The sequence below is a fragment of the Herpailurus yagouaroundi genome, unplaced genomic scaffold (genome assembly GCF_014898765.1).
Source record: "Herpailurus yagouaroundi ecotype Mexico unplaced genomic scaffold, PumYag 164, whole genome shotgun sequence".
In the NCBI taxonomy this organism is placed as follows: Eukaryota; Metazoa; Chordata; class Mammalia; order Carnivora; family Felidae; genus Herpailurus; species Herpailurus yagouaroundi.
In genome coordinates this window covers 28,007,699-28,031,040 of record NW_024412405.1, presented here as the reverse complement: position 1 = coordinate 28,031,040, position 23,342 = coordinate 28,007,699, and the positions used below count along the sequence as shown (strand labels likewise).

Genomic DNA, 23,342 nt, shown 5'->3' with positions numbered 1-23,342 from the left:
CTTTGTACATTGGCTATAGGAACCGTATTTTTGTTTTAATTAGAGGAGTCATTTATTTTAATGTGTTCATAAAAGAAGTCATATTGCTAAGATTCAAATCACAATAAATAAGGCATAAGTAAGAACTGTATACAAGTAATTTCAGTGTTTAGTTTGTTTCGTTATCTTGTGATGTTCTAGAAAAAAAAGAAATTTGGGTATGGATGACTCTGTTCTCCCTTCTACCGAAAGTGAAAGAAGAATCTACCTCTGTTATGTTAGCATTATTGCCTCTGTGGTGACATCATGAAGTGTCCACTAAAAAAATTTTTCTTGTGTTTATTTTTTTAGAGAGAATGACAGAGTGTGAGTGAGAGAGAGGGAGACACAGAACCCAAAGCAGGCTCCAGGCTCTGAGCTGTTAGCACAGAGCCTGACGTGGGGCTCAAACTCATGAAGTGTGAGATCATGACCTGAGCTGAAGTTGGACACTTAATCGAGTGAGCCACCCAGGCACCCCATGAAGTGTCCATTTTAAAAGAAAAACTTTGAAAGTCAGAATTTCTCTACAAGAAAAATACAAATAAATGCAAAAAGTCCATCAAGCAACATTTTTTTTTAATGTTAAAACCCTAGGTAGCTACACCAAAATCGATTATATTAGAAAATGTTTCAAGCTGCTGAAGAGGGCCCCCATAATGTAATCCAATGTAATTATCTTACTTAAAACAAGCAGAATGAGAAAAAAAATTGAAGGTAGATATATTTTAAACAGATTTTAAAATTTTAATTTTCTCATAGGAATAAATAGGCAGAGTGAATAAATTGTCTTGTACTATATATTTCTTCAATTAAAGAAATTAGCCTGATAATCACAGATACATAGTAGTTTTAAAAGGCATTTATAGATTTGGAATTAATTTCAGCTACGGTTTAACTGAAGCTTATTTCAGAAATTTCTAGGGCAACATAATTTTAAACAGGCATGGGAGGGATGCACCGTCCATCTCATTACCCAGTGGGTATGAAGTAATATTCGTTAACAATTAAGGAATAGACTTTTGAAGTGGAAAAATAATTTTTCAGTAACCTTTACAAAGGCCTCAGACATCCACAACCAAATGCTCACTTGATAATGACACTGTTAGGTCTCTACTAGAGAAAGACCAGTTAACTGCAAGCAAGCTCCATGCAAGTCGCTGTTCATCTCTTAACCACATATGAAAAAGGCTGATGTAAATCAGTCAACAAATGGGCATTTATTAGGTTCTGATGCTGGAAGCATTTTCCTTCTCTTGGCATATGGTTTCTAATCTCTCTGTCTTTCTCTCTCTCTCTCTCTCTCTCTTTCAACATCTCCTTGCTAAGTTAGTACTATATGGTCAGAGAGCTCAGTTCCTTCATAGCTAACCTTCCTTACAATGAAATTGTTTGCCAGAGGGAAAGATAACAATCACCACCACAAGCCAATAACAACAAAAATAGCTTTGCCCTAAGACTTATGTAGAACTTTTATCTAGTTTTCTTCTTTGTATTTATCTGTTTGGGAGAGAGTGTATTAGAACTGGAAAAGTGTGAGTTTGGAGGAAAAGGTTAAAGAAAACTCTCACTTAGGCTTACCACTAACATAAAGAAAAAGATTCTGCACAATTTAAACTAATCTGGGAAATATATAGTGGCTTGGGAATCATCAACCATTACCAGCATCCTTACAAGTAATGACTTTTATTGTCTGTGCTTACGTCCTCTGCATATATTTTCCTTTAGAATCTAGGCCAGCAGTTAGATGCAGTCTCAGTAGCTTACTGTTTGACAATGGGATTGAGGAATTGTGATTCAGCCATCCAAAGGGGACACATGAAAACCTGCATTTGTTGAGGCTACTGGATAGTAAAAGAGTTTAGGAGGAGCCAAGGAATTGTTTGGAAAACTATTTTCTGGGGATATTTTTTTTTCTGTAAAATATAATTGATTTGATGGTGAGGGTTTATATTACTTTCATTGGATCCAAGTTGTGGTATTATATAACTTTCATTTGAATTTTATTGGACAATATAGCAGTATAAAATTCAGATCAGAAAAAAAACTTATCAACTGACTTCTCTACTGAAATATGATGTCTTGAGATCAGATTAATTAATGTCTTGTCATGTTCCATTTAAGAAACTTCTGGTTATAACAGAGAAGAGATATCATATGAGCCTTCATTGACCAATGTGTTGATATCATTCTTGTCAAGTTAATACAAAGGCCTGGATAGAGGTGTCTGAAACTCTGTAGTTCTTTATTCCTGAAGGGTATAATAATTCAAGTTAACACTCTCCAGCTAACTATTTTTTTTTTTAATTTTTTTTTCAACGTTTATTTATTTTGGGGACAGAGAGAGACAGAGCATGAACGGGGGAGGGGCAGAGAGAGAGGGAGACACAGAATCTGAAACAGGCTTCAGGCTCCGAGCCATCAGCCCAGAGCCTGACGCGCGGCTCGAACTCACGGAGCGCGAGATCGTGACCTGGCTGAAGTCGGACGCTTAACCGACTGCGCCACCCAGGCACCCCTCTCCAGCTAACTATTAATAGCTTTTAAGAGATAAAGTATACTTACTTGACCTCTAGGGGGAACTCTAGGTTGATCTCAGTGACTCAGGTCCTTTGATTTCATCTCCAAATACATGGACAAATAAAACTACCAAATATTAAGGATATTTATTAGACTGTAATATAGGCACAGCTTCTCTTTTTTATTCAAACTTGACGTTTGGTCTCTTTGAGATTTTTTTCTCTTTTATTTGTTCATGCTGCTTGCATCAGAGGAGCCTGGGGTGATTTCACCCAGAAGTTTCTCCATCCAATGCCTAAGCCCTGGAAAGAATTTTCTTATTCAAGTTTTTCTCTGTCATTGGAATAGTCCATTGAAATTGGGTTACAGAAAGAGGGGAAAGAAGTAAAATAAAAGTTCAGTAGTAGTAAAGGCCCTTCTATCTATATGTGTACCTTGTGGATTTTCTAAGAGGAGGCTACAGAAATGTTGGCAAGAGAAAAGGATTCAGAAATTCCTGATTTAATGTCTGAGGTGACTGTCTGTCTCTACCTTCTCAAATAAGAACAATAAAAACAAATGACATCTAGAGACAAGACTTAGCATCTGAAAGAAAAGATCCTATTATGTTTAGTTGGGTAATAAATGGTAAATGATTCAAATCAGTTCATATTTTTCCCTATCTGTTTTCCTGATATACCACTACCTCTTGAAAATATTGCCTTAAGCAATGGACGATGTGTGTGTTGCAAATAGTTTTTAATATATCATGAGTTTTTATCCACAGATTGTTTAAAACACAAACTCATCACAGCACTAATGCACACTATAAAATTAAAACATTTAAATAGAGAATGACATATTAACAGTTTAACATGCTAGTAGTAATAACAGAGCAAATGCTATTTTTTATTAAAATATGAAGGGCTCAGGTTCTATTTTAAAAAAGTTCTATCAAACAACAACTCTCCACTACTTGAGGAAGATCTTCTTGCTCTGCAATACTTTACCACCCAGGAGGCAGCTTTGCTAGAGAGACACATGGAGCTGTAAGGCAATAAAGGAAGAGACAGCAGACACATATTGCTTCATATCACAGTTGGGGGGGTATGCATATGATCTTTATTTTATTTATTTGCATAGCTCTCCAAATATATTGCTTATTGAGATATAAAAATATTTTTAAATTGGTTAATGTGTTTTAACTTTCATACCTGTAATTCACAGGATAATTTCTAATTCACTAAATATTTGTAAAAAAAATAACAAACACAAAAACCTTAGTTTTGCTTTTTTTGAAATATATTTTAAAAATTGAATCAGTATTTTGTGAGCAGGAAGAGTTAGCTAGTATAATTTTAAATGAGGTCTCCATTGTTTATAAGAAGGGGCCTTCAAATATTGATTTGCCATTTATTCAACATGTAATGCAATAGAGAGGCATAAAAGAGTAATTGAAGAATTAAATCTGCACTTCACTTCTAATTTTCCTTCTTTTGAGGTTTGTGCCTGACCTTTTTGACTGACTATAGTTTTCATGGTTTAATCATAAGTAATTTGGCAATTCAAAGACAATAATATCAGACATGATATATTTTTTTTCTAAGCAATAAAATGCATTCAAAGATACCAAGGTTGAAGAGAATATAGTAAGGGGTTGGGGTTTCATCGTTATCTGGTGACAGCATGGTGAATTAAGGTGGGGCTTACTGAGATACCCTGTTGGGTCCAGACACAGCAGCTCAACTTGCTGTCATTTTTTTCATTCTCTTTTATTAGGTTTCTTATGATCAATCTTTACACTCTTTGAAATTGTTTATTGGTTGTACAAGTGTGCTACATACATATCCTGACAAAGGAGAACAGATTTAAAGGAGACATATATGAAAAGGGGAGGTTTCCTGGTGAATTTAAAACTGGTGCAAGCTGGCATTATATTACTAAAATTATTTTCAATAATTAGAGAAACCAGGAGAAATACCGTCCTTACTTGGATGTCTTTACAACAAAGGTAGGATACTGAGACAATTAAAAAAATAATAATTCCAAGTTTCTCCAGTGCTTTTCAAAACTCTTGCTAAATATACATCATCCTCTTTTACAATAATATAAAAATTTGCTTGATATTTATTAATATCGCTTTCTACCTTCTCAAAAGAGACCCCATAAAAGTTATTTAGTTTCTAAAACTCAGAAACTCCTTTGCTGAATGATTAGTATCATCATTAAAGCAAATATATGCAACTTAACTATGTATAGACATTGTCTTATGTATTTTGAATGGATTATTTTATACATGTGTGTCTCCCCACCCCCCCCCCCACGCACAAATAAATCCCTTGAGAAAATCATTGGTACTACCTTGATTTTCCAAATAAAATTAAGATACTTGAAGATTAGAGTTAGTAAGTGGCAGAGTTGGTTTATGAACATACACCATCATGCTCTATAACCTATGCTATTAATCATTGTTAATATAATCTTTTGTTATCTTGTATGGAGATATTTTTTGCAACAGCTTTCCTGAGCTATAATTGAGACACTATACAATTCACTCATTTAAAGTATACAATTCAGTTTTTTAAATTATATTCACAGAGTTGTGCAACCATCATCACAACCAAATTTAGAACATTTTTATCATCCCAGAAAGATACCTTTCCCACTTTTGTTACCTCCCTCTAAATACCCCTTAGGCATTTGCCTAAGGCAATGCCCTTAGGCAACTGCTAATCTGCTTTTGTCTCTACAGAGTTCCCTTTTGTGGGTTTCCTGTAAATGGAATCATATCACACATGGTCTTTTACGACTGGCATCTTTCACGTAATGATGTTTTTAAGGTTAATGTGTATGATGTTATATATCAATACTTCACTCTTTTTTTTATGACTACATGATATTCCACTATATGGGTATACCACATTTTGTTTGTCAGTTGATTGACATTTGGGTTGTTTTCACCTTTTGACTATTATGAATAATGTTGCTACATTCATATACAAGTTTTTATATGCAGATATGTTAAATGAGCCTTGGGTTTATATCTAGAAGTGGAATTGTTGGGAAATATGGTAACTCAGGATTTTTTTAATTTTTTGAAAATTTTTTATTTGAGATAGAAAGCAGGGGAGAGGGGCAGAGGGAAAGAAAGAGAATCTCAAGCAGGCTCCGTGCTCAGTGGAGAGCCCAACGCGGGGCTCAATCCCACAACCCTGGGACTATGACCTGAACCAAAATCAAGAGTCGAACACTCAACTGACTGAGCCACCCAGGCACCCTTTGATGTTTGACTGTTGGAGAAACTGCTAGAGTGTTTACAAAGTGGCTGCAGTATTTTACGTATCCACCAGCAGTGGATAAGTGTACTGACTTCTCCACACCTCTGTAACACTTGATATTTGACTTTTTTATTCTCCCATCCTAATGGACACCTAGTGGAATCTCACTGTACTTTTGATTTCTATTTCTCCATTGACTAATGATGCCAAGCATCTTTATAATGCTTATTGACTATTTGTACATCTTCTTCTGAGAAAAGTCTATTTATATCTTTTGCCCATTAAAAAAAAAGTTAATAGACTATTTTTAGAGAAGTTTAGGTTTACAGAAAAATGGAACAAAAAGCACAGAAAGTTCACATACATATCCTCTAGCCCTGCAGATTATTTTCCCCATTAATATCTTACATTAATGTCATATATTTGTTATAATTAAGGAAACAAAATTCCTGGTCATTAACTAAAAGTCAATAGTTTAGACTTCACACAGTTTTATGCATTTTGGCAAAAGCATAATTTCATGTATCCAGCATTACAGAATAGTTTCACTGCCCTAAAAATGTTCTGTGCTCCACTTCTTTATTCCTTACCCTCTCCCTTTGGACCTCTGGCAACCATCTATCTTTTTACTGTCTATAGTTTTGCCTTTTCCAAAGTGTCATAGAGTTGGAATCATACAGTATGTGGCCTTTTCAGAATGGTTTCTTTCCCTTACCAATACACATTTAGTATTTCCCCATGTCTATTCATGGTTTGATAAGTCATTTTATGCCAATTTATGGACATACTATAGTTTATCCATTCATCAATTGAAGGGCATTTTGGCTGTTTCTAATTTTTGAAATTATGAGTATTTGTTCATATATTTTTATGCAAAGATGTTTTCAACTCATTGGAAATATACCTAGGAGTGCATTTCAGATTGTATGGTAAGACTATGTTTAACTTTAAGAAAATGCTGGGGCGCCTGGGTGGCGCAGTTGGTTAAGCTAAGCGTCCGACTTCAGCCAGGTCACGATCTCGCGGTCCGTGAGTTCGAGCCCCGCATCGGGCTCTGGGCTGATGGCTCAGAGCCTGGAGCCTGTTTCCGATTCTGTGTCTCCCTCTCTCTCTGCCCCTCCCCCGTTCATGCTCTGTCTCTCTCTGTCCCAAAAATAAATAAACGTTGAAAAAAAAATTAAAAAAAAAAATGCCAAGAGGTCTTGCAAAGTGGGTGTCTCAATGTGCATTCTCATCAACGGTGAATGAGAGCTCCTATTGCTCCATATCCTTGTGAGCATTTGGTGTTGTCAGTGTTTTGAATTTTAGCCATTCTTTCCCATGTTTTGTGTTGTCTTTTTATTATTGAAATTTGAGTTCTTTGATAATCTAGCTACAATTCCCATCAGATACATGATTTGCAAATATTTTTTCCTATCCTGTGAGCTTTCTTTTAAGTTTCTTGATAGTGTCTCTTGAAACACATTTTATTTTGGATTAACTCCAAAATATCTATTTTTTTTTCATTTGTTGTTTGTGTTTTTGGGGTCATATCTAGAAAAAACTGCTAAATTGAAGGTTGCAAAGACTTGGGCCTACGTTTTATTATATGAATTTTATAGCCACTGCTCTTAACATTTATATGTTTAACCTATTTTTTAATTAATCTTTGTATGGAGTTTGGTAGGAGTTCATCTTCATTCCTATGCATGTAGATACCCAGCTGTCTCAGTATCATTTGTGAAAAGGCTGTTCTTTCCTAATTAAATGTCTTGTCACCCTTGCTGAGAATCAAATGACGTAGGTACTTATGTTTATTTCTGGACTCTCAATTCTCTTCTGTTTATTTATTTATCTATTTTACTCCAGCACCAAATTGTCTTGTTTACAGTTGCTTTGTAGTAAGTTTTAAAATCAATAAGAGTGATTTCTCCAACTTTATTCTTCTATATCAAGATTGTTTTGGCTGTTTTTTGTTCCTTAAGTTTCAATGTTAATTTCTGAATCAGTTTGCTAATTTCTTCCAGAAAGCTAGCTAGGATTCTGATAGGACCACACTGAATCTATGGATTAATTTGGAGAGTATTGCTGTCTTAACAACATTAAGTCTTCAGATGTGTGAACATGGATGTCTTTCCATTCATTTTGCTTTTTAAAAAATTTCTTTCAGTTGTGTTTTTAGTTTTCAGAGTATGTTTTGTGCATTTTTTCTTAAATTCATTCTTAAACATTTTATTCTTTTTGATAAAACTGTTTTCTTAATTTTATTTTTGTTTTTTTCATTGCTATCTTAATATTTTTTTCACTTTTAATTTGCACCTTGAGAAGATTTAGCTTAAAAGTAATAAATAAATAATAGAAAGGAAAATAGAATAAATAAGGCAATAAATAAAATATATAAATGAGGGATATATTTTAATGTGAACAGATAGCAAACTGTCATTGTTATAAAAGGAAATATTTAGGTGTAATAAGTGTTTTTGAAAGGAGTGAAATAATTTTATTCTTCTTTGAAGAAAGGACCTTCAAACAGTTTCTAGAGCACTAAAGAATTATTATATTCAGCCCTCAAGATTTTGGAGTCCTAATTTCAATTTAACCTCTTATTCAATTATCAAGGAAGTATTTTAGCTGAAGTATTAGGCCTAAAAATTTTAATATGTTTTTGTTCATTGTGTATTAGTAAATCCCAGAACTAATGTATATCCCCATCAGTAGGTAACACATTATTAATTATATATACAATAATTTGCCTGCTGGCCATTAAATGAACGTATCTGTTGAAATGAAAATACCTCCAAGTTTTTAAGTGAAAATAGCTGATGTGAATAGTCTGCGCACATGTGTGTTTGTTTATGTATGTTTGCTGTTTTTATCTACAAGTATTATCTATGTAATGGTATTTGAGGCTATTTTGTTCTCATCATATTTTTTCTTCTGGCAAATTGATATATTTAATAAAGCAGCAGTGAAAATATAAAGCTTCACTTTGTGAAAAATATATTATCTCTATATGTAAAATTTAATTCAGATAGAAAATAAACTTCTGAGATAGAATCTGTCATAAAATCTCATAACTACCAATGCTTTTCTTCTTTCTGGGAGGATGAAAATCTTAAAAATTTTTTTTAATTAAGCTATAATAAATGTAATCTATATCATATATTTAATTTTCTCTCATCCTATCCTAGGTCATCTATCTATATAATTGATATAGGTTTAAATCTTTAAAATTATTTATTATATATGAATACGTAGAAATATGTAGATACTGTAATATAGAGATTGATGATTTATGAAAACACCTGGTACAATGGAATTGACTGGCCCTATTTAATAGCTAATAAGTGAGTCAGCCGTAGTTACATGGATACTGACAGAAAATATCAAATTCCTGGATCAAAAACAAGGTAATCACACCATCATGGTTGTTCTGGATCCCTAAACCCTAAGTCCCATAGGGCAATATAGAGAGTTTACTGAAGCTGGTATACGTCTACTGCACCACAGGAAAGGAACTCTGAACATAAGAGACCCACTTATGTTGTGACAAGCAGGAAGAAAGCCAGACCTTTGTGAAAAAAGAGACAGTATTACCCCTTTCCAAAATCTGAGCTCTATGAACAATCCTAAAAAATAGCCCAGGTTAAATAGCTTTTAGGGCCTTATAATCCCAAAATCTATATAGAAAGATCTATATGAGCACAATGAATTAATGATGGGCTTCCCACAATTCGCCCTGGGTCATGCACGGTCTTAACCTCTAACACATTTTCACATCTGACCAATCTTAGGTGACAAACTGAGGCTGAAATCAAATCCTTTCAATCTGTCTCATTTAACTAGGATTCCTATCAGTAAGATTCTAATAACTAAGATGGGGCAACTGTCTTAGTCCATTCTGGCTGCTATAACAAAATACCATAGTCTCTGTAGCTCAGAAACAATAGACTTTGTATCTCACAGTCCTGGAGGCTGGAATTCCAAGAGCAGGGTGCCGGCATGGTCAGGTAAAGGCCCTCTTCTGGGTTGCAATCTTCTCTTTGTGTCCCCATATGGGGCAAGAGGCATGGGGAATCTCTGAGACCTCTTTCATAAGGTTATTGATCTCATTTATGAGGCCCCCTTCGACATGCTATCACATGTAACACAGGATTTCAACATGTACGGATTTGGGGAAGACACAAATGTTCAGCCTATATCAACAACATACAGTATTTTCCTCAATCAAGCCCTCCGGGATCCATGCCCAACCCGAAGGGGAAAATATCAAGTAAGTCATTGAGTCTACCTTAGAAAAGTACGAGGCTTTCTCCTTATATTTGTTTTGACTTTCTATTTGTCCCAAGGCAATAATTCAGATACATCAGGATTTATTATTGATTGCACTGACTCTGCCTTGGCCTGCAAGGGTGAAGTCTAGGGTAATTCTATCATTCATAACCACTCTGGGCAATGAATTTGGCTGAGCTGAAGGCTTTCCAAGGTCAAGGTGGTGTCACTGATGTAAGCTAACATCAGGGAAACAAATTCTTACTACATTTTCTAATTGGAAGATCCCTATCATAGCAATAAACTCCCAGAGAGTGTGCATAAGTAATGAGTCGGTTATCACTCTGAGGAGCTTCCCCAATATGGGGTCACCTCATATTGGGTCACCTCATATTGGAGAGATGTGTGGAGTTGTTGAAGAATCCTGATGGGAATTCCTTAAATATATAAATAAAAAAATAAATAAATTATGGCTTTGAAGCAGGAAAGTTTTTGCCAGGCTTCTACACAAGAAGTATAGTTCTAGTAGCAAACATGGTAGCCCCCAAACGAAAACGTAATTTTGATTACTGGGGTTTTCCCAATAGAAATTTCATCAGTTTGGTGGAGATGGGGGGAGGCTTGATTCCAAATGGTCCTATCAGAGAACATATCTTTACCATGGGCATCTACATTTGTGACCCAGAATTTCTTATTAGTGGCAGGGAAGTTTCTTTCCCTACAGTTCATGGCTTCAAAGAGAAATGTCTTTAATACGCCAGTCTATAGTCTCCCAAATGACAGACCAAACAATTAGACTATAGGCAACTGCCTAGGAGATAATAACAATGTCTCTAAGTTCATCAAGGTTTCTAATGGCCTGGCTATGAACAATTTTCTGAGTTCTGCCAACTCAGAAAAGAGACCATATTGGCCCTTGGTTATACACAGCGGGTGCTGATTGTGCACAGATGGTTTTCCACAGCAGTACAATGCACACCATCATATTTTAACATAGATGAACAACCAGTGAACCAGGCCCAGGCATTTAAGGAAATCTCTGTGAGTGGAAAGCCTCATTGAGCCAGAAGTTTTGCTTAAGGCAGTGAAGTGAAAGATAAGGATTCCCCCCAAAGGGGTTGCTTTCACTTTTTAATGCAAATCTGAGATGCTGCCAAGACCAAGTCAGCTGCTCTCTTGAAAACACAATTTCCATTTGGCAATCAAGACTTGTAGGGCCCTTCTTGCACTGTTATTTGTTGAGTCTGAAGTGACCACTGCCAAATGTGGATATCAGGCTGGAGATTCACAGACCTGCCTGTGGCATGCATTCAGCTATTTCAAAAACAGTATACCTGGTGGTTACATCAGAAAGGTGACACCTTTGTTTTGGGAAATGGTTTTTTTGAGTATTTAGGATGCAATTCATTTTCTAAAGTATTGTCTTTTTCCTCCCGTGATTATCATTTCTCCCAGGCTACCTGGGAGAGGATAGGAAGGAAGGTTGTAGTGTAATTTATGTCTATTTATCACTACATAAGTCATCCCTGAGAGAATGGGAGAATCTCCTTTGAATATATAGGATGAGAATATAAAGGATGTGCCTGTAGCACATCAACTGTTTTATTCCCTTAGCTAAGGGGGTCAAAACAGCAACAATTTAACCCTCCTTCCTCACTATGGGTTCCTTCTGAGCTACATCTGTTGAATTTGGGTGCCCTTTCCTCCTAAAAAACCTGGTAAGATAGTAATTTGGGCACTTGGTGCCACCAGGGTCATAAAAATTTATGTCCCTTATCCATTTCCTGGGAGTCCCTGAATGCTTGATGGTGGTGATGCATAGCTTTCACTCTCCCCATTGGAAACAGGGAGAGTGCATACATATTTTTCCTTAGAGAAGAGTTCAGAGGTAAAGAGAGGCACCAGGATTGGGAGACACAAATATATTATACACACAGACAAAAATTCACACACAGAGGTCATTCTCATCAGCATTAGGAAAAAAAAATGAGACAGTAAGAGGCTAATACTAGTCAATGCTTAATGTTTTGTTTTCTATAGTAGTTTGCTTTTCTCAGTAAAATCTTCTGAACCAGCCAAAGCTCCCTGATAGCAGTCAGGACTCATGTTGACAACTTTGAGAGGTTTTACTCTCATTGCAGCATGGATCTAAGGTTGGCATGAGAAACTACAAGAGAGGCTGACCAGAAAGGCAGACTACCTGCTTGTCATTCCTTCTTATTGAGCATTATATGCCTTATATTTGCATGTTCCAGGTGAACTAGTCAATGTACTGGTCATGTAGCTTGTAAATGTGTATCTCTGTAAATACAGTTGCAGGTTGTAGAGCCCTCCTTCAACTCCGAAAGGGTCTCATTGCTAGTTTTTTCAATATGGTTGGTAGACCAGTTAGTGCTCATGCTATAGGAGAGCTGCTTTTGAGCCTATCCCCTGGTATTTTTCCTCCTTAAAACAGGCAACAAATTGGAGAACTATGTCTTGGCCAAATAATCATATCATTTTGTCAAGATTATCTATCACTGGTTCTCAAGGATTTCCTCAAATCCTTAATTGACATTTTCCCAGAAATCCATGTCTCTATTAAGTGTCCCATCCTCTCCACCAAAACTGTGGGGGATTGATTTTACCCTACTCACAAGTTAAGACAGCCTGCTGTGGTCACATGGATGCTGACAGAAGATCCAAGCCCTCTGGGTCAGAGACAAATAACTTCATTACTCCTGAAAAAGTAACAGCCTGAGTACCAGCATAGTTTCACATTAACCTGGAAAGCCAGAGATACAGTCTGCTTGAGCAGTGTGTTGCATCACAATAGTGCCATGAGCTTAACTGCTGTTGTTTTTTTTTGGCAAGTATTGAGCAAGAGTATTCTTTGTGTGGAGACAGGCATAATATGACCTCTCAGAAATGCCAGTTGCATAAACAATCCTAAAAAAATGGTCTTGAGTGAGGGGAGATCAAGGCCTTGTAATCTTCAAATACTCTGCAAGATGTATACAAATAAAAGAGGCCTATAGAGGACCGCCTCCAAACACCGTATAACTAGTACCCAAAGTACCCAAATTAAGCAACAAAACTTCTTCAGCACCCCAGAAACTGTCCTTGTGCTGCTTCCTTCCAGTTAGTACTTATATCCTAAAAGTTTCCAATATCCTGACTTCAAAAAGGTTAATTATATTTGTGCATTCAGATAAAAAGAATTGACTAGCATATTCTCATGTGTTTTTGACTTCATTTGCTGGAATTTTATAGTGATGATATCCATCCATCCATCTGTTGTACATTTAGATTGTTTTCAGCTGGAGGCTGTTATGAGTAGTACTGACATGATCATTCTAGTGCATGGCTTTTGATGAACATATTTATATATGCTTTTTGAGTATCCACTAAGTAGTAAAATCATTGTGTCTTAGAACATGCACTCTGCTTGACAAAATTCAAAAATGATTTTACTAATTTAAATTCTCTACAAATAGTGCTGTATGAGAATAACTGTTGCTCAACCGTGGCATTTTTTATTTTTGTCATTTTAGCCATTTTGGTGGGTGTGTGATGTTATATTGTTGCTTTTTACTTGCATACCCTTGATGACTAATGGTGTTGAGTATTTTATTGGCTATTTATATATTCCTTTATATGATATAATTGGTCAAGTTTTAAATTATATTTCTATTGCTATTTTTTGCCTTTTTCAACTGATTTTCATAAAAATTTTGTGAATATTTCTGAATCAAGTACTTTATTACATGTGAATATATTTTACATACATGTTCCATTCTGATAGTTGTCTATTTATTCTCTTAATGTTGTTTTTTGATGACTAGAAGTTCATAATTTTAACATAGTGTTACACATAAACACACACACAAACGCACCCATCCCCCCTCCCTCTGCACATAGGCACTGTATGTCTTCTTCAATCTTTGTTCACCTATGATTTTTTAATAAGTTTTTGTTTTAACATTTATGATTATATTAACCATTCATCTAGCTATATAAGCGTCATAAAATATTTTTTCCAGGTGAGACAGCATCATTTATTGAAGGCTATCCTTTCCCCACTGTGTGAGGTGTTCTTTGTCATAAACAAGTGACTCTTTATGTGCAAGTCTGGGCTTTCTATTCTGTGCCACTATTCAGTTTTTTCTGTTCTCTCACCATTGCCTTTCTGTCTTAATTATCTCAACTTATAACAGGCCTTAATATTTTGTATTATTACTTCTTTAGCCAGGCTGTTTTCCCTTTAAGATTACTTTATCTGTTCTTAGTCCAAACTTTGCATTTATATATGAATTTTAGAATAAGCTTTTAATTTCTTAATGTACGTTTAAAAAGTCTGATATATTGAGAGTTATTTGGGAAAATTGACAACTTTAAGAGTATTGAGCTTGCCAATTCATGATTCTAGAATATTGCTCCATTTATTTAGCTCTTGTTTTATTTTTCTCAATAATATTTTATAATTTTCAGTTGAAGAAGACTTTCATTATTTTTAATTAGATTTATTACAATAAATTTGATGTTTTTCTTGCTGGTTTGAGTGGTAATTTAAATTTAATTTTCATTTGTCTTTGCACAGCATAAAAACACAAAATTAATTTTAGTGTATTAATATTTTATGGAGTGACTGCTATATTCCCTTATTAATTTATATTGTGTTATATGTATATTCTTTTGAACAGTGAAGGCACACAATACCGTCCTATGTAAATAAGCAAGTTTATTTCTTTCTTCCCAAGTCTCATGTTTTGTGTTTATTTATACATGCTCTATTACATGGACTCAACTACATTGGAATGTTGAAGAAGAGTGCCAGAATGTGACATTCAAATCTGATTCTTGACTTGAGGAAGGGACCGTAAGTTAAGTGTCTCACTACTGGATCTGATACATTTTCTTATAGAATTCTTTATCTTTTTAAGAAAGTTCCCTTTTATTTCAAGTCTGCTGTGTTTTAATATAAACTTATCTAAAGTCAATGCGTTTACTGTTGTAATTTCTTTCTGTATCTATCAATGCTGCAGGTATGCACGATCATACCTAGTTTACACCTTCTCCATTAATCAACTGAATTATTTTATTTGAGTGATTTTCAAATATTAAATACCTTTTGCCTTTCTAGATTAAATTTTACTGGGTTATAATGCATTATCCTCTGTAATATATCATTGGATTTGATTTAATAATTCCTCATAAGAATTTTTGCATCTACATGCCAAAAAAATGTTGGTCTTAAATCTGTCTTCCTTGTAATGCCCTGTTGAGTTTTGTTCTGAGTTAATTATGGCTTATGATAAGAATTAAGAAATATTTGTCTTATTTCTATTATCTGGAAGAGTTCGTGAGTGATGGGCAATCAGTTTTGAAAAAAAAATCAGTGACATCTTCAATTTCAAAAATACTTCACCCGTAAAGTCTTTTAGACTTAAGACTTTTAAAAAATTATTTTCAAAATTTGTCTTCATTTCTTGCTTCAGACTTGTGTGTCATCCAAATTTGTTTTCATAAAATTCTTTCATCTTTTGATACCTGATAAATCTGTATTAATGAATATCTTCACTTTCATTCTTAATACTAGTGTGTTAGAGAATGTTGAGTGGGTGAATTTAGGTAGTTGTCTTTCAAATATCATAGTTTTCTTTGTTGCTGTATTTTTCAGACAGGGGTAGTTTATGCTGTAATAATACATAAGTTTAAAATATCAGTGGCTTTACGGACATATGTTAATTTCTTGCTCATCCTAAGTCTTCTACAGATTTTGGCAAATATCCAGGGCCTCAAACCACACTATTTCAGTCTTGCTCCTCCATTACCTGAATATTACCTCTAAATTATGCATGGGAGGGGGCAGAGACTGGTGATTTACTTTGTAACTTCCGTGCTTTCAGACTACATATGATATACATATCTATTTGCCAGTGGTGTTTCACTGACAGGAACTACTCGTATGGCTCCTTTTCTGTATAAAGGTCTGGGAGAATATACTCACAAAGAAAAGGAGGTATCAGAGAACATCCTTAATGTCTACCATGGTTGGGAGTGACAGCGTTTTCAGATTCTTGGCCTGCAAATTATTTCTGACCCCAAAACATGTCTTTCAAAAAGTTATATATTTCATTCATGTACATGTATAATTTTTTTTAACTTAAGAATTTATTATTTATCATGAATTGCTAGCGCTTTGTGCTCTGGAGTTAAACAATTTTTGCTTGGATCCAAATTCAGCAGTAGATATAATTGATTTTGCTCATATTGTGTGAAAATATTGATCCAGCATTTAAAACCAAAAATCTAGATTTTTTTGGCATCACTTTAAAAGCAATTATGCTAGCAATTACCTAAAGCTGAGTTGCAGATGCCATTTTTTGGATGGTTTAAGAATGCTTTATTTTACCTAATTTTCCACCATTTTCTATTTTTTACATACTGCCTATTAAATCCTGGTAGCTTTTGAGCTTATTGTCCCCTAGTATTCCTATATACATTCAACTATATATATTAATCCTGTGACAATTCAGAGATTTTTTTTTTGCTTTAAAATTAACTGTGACCATTCTTCAATTAAGTGTTAAATTATGAGTATAGGGAAAGGAAAACAAAATGCTTAATTGTTAGCTTGACAAATAATGTTGGAAACATGATAAAAAGATAAGATAAATATGTACTGAATTTAATAGAAACATTATTGTTTGCATTTTAATTTGTTTTTTAAAATTTTAAATCAATGATAAGCCATCAAATTAAAACGATGAAACTACTTGAAGTAGAAAATATAGCATTGGCACTGTTCATTTTAATACTTTATTATTTGTCATCATATTTTGTTATCTTGAGAATTTGACAAAATGACAGAAATTCTAAATTCATCTTATATTTCTTTATCAGATATATATTTCAAAATATATCAAATAAATGCACCCAGTTTTTTTTGAGATTGGTCTTTTTTCATTTTACTGTAGCACATAGCAACATTACTATGTTAAGGGTTTTTTGTTTTGTTTTTTTGTATCAAGAACTGACTTCAGTTTGATGTCACTGTATTTCTTGCTATGTGCATGTCTAGTAGCTCATTGTCTCTGGTTTTATAAGATCACGGTAACATTACGGAAAATATAGATTCAGAAGATAATACTATTTTATATGCATTGTTCTATTTTATTCTGGAACAGAGTATTATTATAAGTTTGCGAGGAAGACTGATGATATATATACAGTTGTGAACAAACACTAGAGCCTCAAACTGAAATGAGAAAAGTGACTTTGGGATACTACTGTATCAACTCTGACATGTAAGATCTTGTAAGTCATCACTCTTATCCTTACAACAAGAATAAGAATACTGTGAAAATCAAAGACTTTTTACAGACTCATCAAACAACTGAAGTCAGAGGGAAAACCGCTACCTGAAAATCGAGAGAGAGAGAGAGAGAGAGAGAGAGAGAGAGAGAGAGAGAGGCTGACACAGAGAATCACAGCCAAAGTCATCATATGAAAGCAGAAGCTACCGGATCTGATAGGACACTTAAATATAACTTTGGCAAAGTGTTGGAGGCAGTATATAGACAAGTGTGAAAGAGAAAATTCCTGAGGCCATAGTCTTAGAAGGCCTCCACAATTTTATGGGTTTTATCTCCCAACATTCTACAAAGTTTCCATGGTAAAGAATCAAGAGAAAGCTCTTAGGGGCTACTTTGAGTCAAGAATGACTTCAAGGCTTCCTTGTGGAGGTTCACCAAGCCAATGTTTGCAGCCCCTTTGCCCCAATATCTCCAGCCCCAGGCAACTAGTTAGTCTTTATTCCACTGTTTTGAAGATTTAACTACAACTTTGGCTTCCAAGTCCTACATGCTCAGAAGGCTGGGTATGGTGTACCTGTGGTACACAAAGTGAATTCCAGTGGACTTTGGAAGATGCAATCCCACAGCATATGTGTATTCATTTGTGATTATTGGAGAGAGGAGCTACAGGATGGGTGTGCACTCTTGGTCCACCAAAAGGTGTTTAAGATGCTTCTGGTTCCAGAAAATAGCTCTCCCTTGGCCTATTACCTCATTCCTCTCACAGGGACTGTGGGGTTGCTGGTTTTAGCCTTGGGAACAGTGATGGTAGTTTGTTGTATCTAGCACTGTGTGCTGCCCCACCTAAACTGACTGACCAAAGATCAAGTGAAACAGATTCCTATCCATGAGACCTACTTTTTCCATCTCCTTTGGCTCCCATCCCCCTACCCCTTGTCTTTCCAGGGTCTCCAGCAAGGCCCCACACTCTCCTTCTTGCTCTTCCTTTTCAGCTACCACTCCAGCCTAACATATCCCTTCTCCTACCTCTAGTGAACTGTTTGCACTGCAGATTTTCCTCCCTCCAGCCTTCTATGTTGAGGGACAAGGGACATTTCTGTATCAGGTTTCTCCCTTCCTGACCCCATTCTTTTGATAGGGTTGGGGTTGCAAAGGGACTGGGTCTTCATTTTACTAGGTTAATAAAATCGTTTTTGTGAACATCAAAAATAATACTATTGAATTAGAAACCAGAGTATAAAACAAACACGAAGTCCATACAGATATAAATAGCTAATTCAGTAAGTTAAAACGAGGGAAGGCAAACACAAAGCCCCCACGCAGAATAATTTCAAATAGTTTATGCAGATCCTGCCCTCTCAAAGACAGGGAGCATAATTATCTGTTCCACACATGTGGACTGCGCAAGTGACTTACTTCAAAAGTGTACAATATATGGGGCGCCTGGGTGGCGCAGTCGGTTAAGCGTCCGACTTCAGCCAGGTCACGATCTCGCGGTCCGTGAGTTCGAGCCCCGCGTCGGGCTCTGGGCTGATGGCTCAGAGCCTGGAGCCTGTTTCCGATTCTGTGTCTCCCTCTCTCTCTGCCCCTCCTCCGTTCATGCTCTGTTTCTCTCTGTCCCCCAAAAATAAATAAACGTTGAAAAAAAATTAAAAAAAAAAGTGTACAATATAGAAGTGGGTAAGGAGGACGAGACCTTTACAGTAAAGAAACCTGGTAAATACTACCTCAGCCAGGTGATTCATTGCCAAATCAACTGTCATTATGTTGCCAATATGTACACTTGAAAGATACAATGAAAATGGCACTTTCCATCTGTGATCTTCCTCTTGGTGATCTATAAACCCAATCTTATCATGGCAAAAATATCAAGCAAATTCTAGAATTGTAAATTCTACAAAGTACCTGAGCAGTACCCCTTTAAAACTGTCAATGACTCACAGACAAGCTAGGTCTGTGAAAATATCACATCCAAGAGGAGCTTAAGAAAACAAATGTAGATGTAATTTGGTATCCTGGATGAGATTCTAGAACAGAAAAAGGACATTAGATAAAAACTAAGGAAATATAAGCATTTATGGGGTTTATTTAATAGCAATATATCAACATTTGTTCATGAATTTTAACAAATGTATACTAATGTAAGATATTAATTATAGAGCAAATTGGGTATGAGGTATGTGGGAACTATTTTCTCAATTTTTTCTGTAAGTCTAAAATTGTTTTTAAAATGAAGTCTGTATGAAATATCATCTCACACCTGTCAGAATGTCAAGGTTTACCAATTTTGCCAAGGCTATGCCAAGTTTTACCAATTTTCCTGAGATCCAAAATTATACTTATTGTCTAAGTGTCATGTGGTTTAATTATGGATGGATAATTATGTTCTTATTCTTATTCTTGATAATTCTATTCTGGGCATTCATAACAAAGAATGTGTAATGGTTAATTTTATGTGTCAACTTGGTTTTGATAAGAGTTACCCAAATAGCAGGTGCAACATTATTTCTAGATGTGTCTGTGAGGATGCCTCTGGAAGAGATTAACATTGAATCAACAGACTGGATAAAGAAGTTTAACTTCACCAATGTAGATGGGCATTATCTGATCTGTTGAGGACCTAAATAGAATAAAAAGGTTGAGGAAGGGTAAATTTGTACTCTCTTGTTGAATTGAGACATCCATTTTCTCCTGTCCTTGAATATCAGGGCTCCTGTTTTTCAGGTGATCAGACTCCTTGGGTGGTTAGACTCAGACCACAACACATATGCCCCTTTATTCTCTGGTCTTTGGTCTCTGGACAGAAATACACTGTCTTTCCTGATTCTCTAGCTTGCAGACAGAAAATTGTGGTACTTCTGGGCTTCCATTACTGTGTGAGCCAACTTCTACAGTAAATTTCCTCTTATATATATCTACATATGTTCTTTCTATATATTCCATTGGCTCTATTTGTCTGGAGAACCCTAATACCGAATGGTTTACTAACTAACATTTACTCCTCTAGCCCAAATGCATTTATTTATTATGCATGGGAAAGCACAAGATAAATAAGCAAAAGACAATCATTGCTGAAAATGATAAAACATTATCCAATCTTTGAAATAAAAAGGGTCATGTTGAGTTGCTTATATTTATAAACTTTAATATAATTTTAAATTTAAAATGCATATAGAAGAATTTCACTTTTTAATATTAAATTATTATTAATTCTGGGCTATAAAATCATGCAAAGCACTTCTGTTTGGAATTGTATTGAAGTTACTGATGAGTGATTTCTTTCATTTTTTATGTCACTTTCAGCAAACTTATAGAGCTATGAAAAATCTAAGCATTTTTAAATTAGCAACCTAAGTTAACTTCTTTTGAATAAATGTAGATTTCCTTAGATGCCATATAGCTTATGAAAGTAAATACTTGAAAATAATTATACATTCACTATAAAAAGATTCTGTTGTAATCCTTTAAGTGAAATCATTTATCATATTGTACCCACATATCTTATGATAGTATGTATTCTGTAGTAAAATTGCCTCACATGTACAAAGATGTATGTGCAAAAATGCTTCTTTCAATATTATAATAGCATAAAAAATGGAAAACTATATTTCTGTCAATATGAGAATAGTTAAATGATTTATGGTACATTGTGCTATGAACTACAATGAAACGCCACAGTGGAATAGTGTGCATGTCTGTCCATTTGCTCTGATGGAGAAATCATTCAAGGACATATTAGCAAATGCCCCAAAAAAGGGTTATAGAAAAAGAAGGTCTAGTATCATCGTACTCATGTACCATAGTCTTTGTAAAACTAATGGCATAGAGATAATGAAAACAAAGAAGAAAGTACTATATACAAAAATTAACTTAAAACCAAATTAAGGACTACATTGATAGTAATTTAGTAAAGTACCCAGAGACAAAAAATAGCAGTCTTTTATGGAGGCAGGGGGAGGGGTGAGGGAACTCCTCTGCTATTAATTCCAGATATAGTTGTAATGCCACCTGGGAAGGAGAAGCAGTAAAAGCCATATACTTCTAGAGGAGAGACCGAAGACACACTAGGTCTAGAAGCTTGTACTGATACAAAGTGGAGATCTGCTACTGCGATGAGAGAGTTAGCAACATCCTCCTGCTCAAGACCACCCAGAGCTACAAGGCAGAGACTTACTGCCATGGGAGGAAAGGGGAAGGAAGGCGTAGGTGGACTGAGAAAACTCTACTCGCGGGTCCCAGGAACATAGACCATGCTTGAGACCAAGGCAACGCCAGTATATCAGAGAACCTCCTGCCTCTTCTTTGAGTCTTGCACCAAGCCACAAAGCAATAAATAACACTTTACTTCTGAGGAATACGCTGCAATGCATGTATACAGGACCTACAGAGTGCTGACTGTGGAATAGAAAAACAGAAAAATCCTCTGGGATGTTAGGCCCCACAACAAGCATAAAATAGAATTAGCCCATTGTTAATAGAACCAGAGTCTGCGGTACACTGAAAATAATGACAGCAACAATGAAATACAAATTCAGTTCAACTTCAGACCGTATGGACTATATCTCTATGACTTGAAATAACTAAAATATTTGGCACTGAATAAAAAATGCAGTGAATAAAAAAATACAATGTGTCAATATATATTTGAGGAGTCTGGCTCCTGGTGAAAAACTGCCTGTTTAAGGCCTGTTTTTCAGGTCTGACCATATGCAGTTATAAAGGACAGTCCTTAACCTGACAGTCCTTCCAGGGAAGCTGCCCACCCCACACCTGGCTCCACACACAGCCAGTGTACTGTATTCTCTGGCCACCATGCTTTCTGCATATCTGCACTCCTAGCTCTGGCGCCTTCATTCCTAGATCTCTTTATCCGAGTGTTGGGCCCAGGTCTTCAGCTGTCTCTGCTAAAGCCTCCTTATGTGTGTGTGCCAGGAGGTGGAGGGGAGAGACGTTGGGGGGAAACCTTGAAGACACTTCTCCCTACTCTAACTACCCAATACTTTTCCATTCCTAGCTCTCCCTTCTCACTCTTTCCCCCACTGCTGGGTCCAAAACCTGCCAGAACCTTTTACTGGATCTTTCTCAACAGTGAGACAACCCTCCCCATCCCCACACCCATGATGGCCCAAAACAGAACAAGAAAGGTCAGTGCTTTTTCTGATTTTAAACTCTTGGTTACACCATCTCAATAACTGACTAAAGACTTAACTCTTTATTTTTTAACTCTTTCTTTAATTGGCTACTCTGAACTTGGCAGTTCACCTCTCTCTCCCAGGTTAGCTGATTTCCTGACAATGTTAAAGATGAAATATGGAATTATCCTTTTATAAATATTTTCCTCTCATTGTCATATAATAGGTAATCCAGAACAGTATGCACACAGACAAACATTGATATTTCTAAAATTTTCAGTAAAGTTTCATGTTAAAAAATTTAAAAATTGTTATTTCCCAAAATATCCAAACTATGCAGTAAGTATGTATGTAAGTAATTTATTTTTGTTCCTGGAAAAGATAATTAGAATATTGATGGATTTAAAAAAATATGTTTAAATATGTAATATCTTTCAGGAGTAAGGAATAATTTTTTAAAAAAAATATTTATTTATTTTGAGAGAAAGCATGCATGTGCATTCAAATTTTTTTAAAAGAGATATTCAAATTAACAGAAAAATATTTGAAAAGAATTATTACAGATTTTTCAGTATTGCTAAATCCATGAAGGCATTTTTCTCACCTTTCATGGTGCAAAGATTTTCAATAAAAAAAAATATATCTGTGATTGCAGAATTTTTATAGTGCCTTGATAAAATTCACATTTTTTACTGAACAAGAATGGTTTTATGCATATGTTATATCTTAAGTGCATATCTTTCTTGTTTCACAACCCTCTGTATGTATGTGCATGCAGTTATAGGTTTGTGCATTATTATGACATTACAGCTAATGATATAAAAATGTAGAGGTTTGGGGTGCCTGGGTGGTTCAGTCAGTTAAGC

At 35.3% G+C, this 23,342-nt stretch overlaps 1 pseudogene; it reads left to right on the top strand.

The window, feature by feature from the left end:
* LOC121037897 (E3 ubiquitin-protein ligase RNF167-like) overlaps window positions 1-18,487 on the top strand; it is a 91,041-nt pseudogene extending 72,554 nt beyond the window's left edge.
* The last annotated feature ends 4,855 nt before the right edge of the window (window positions 18,488-23,342 follow it).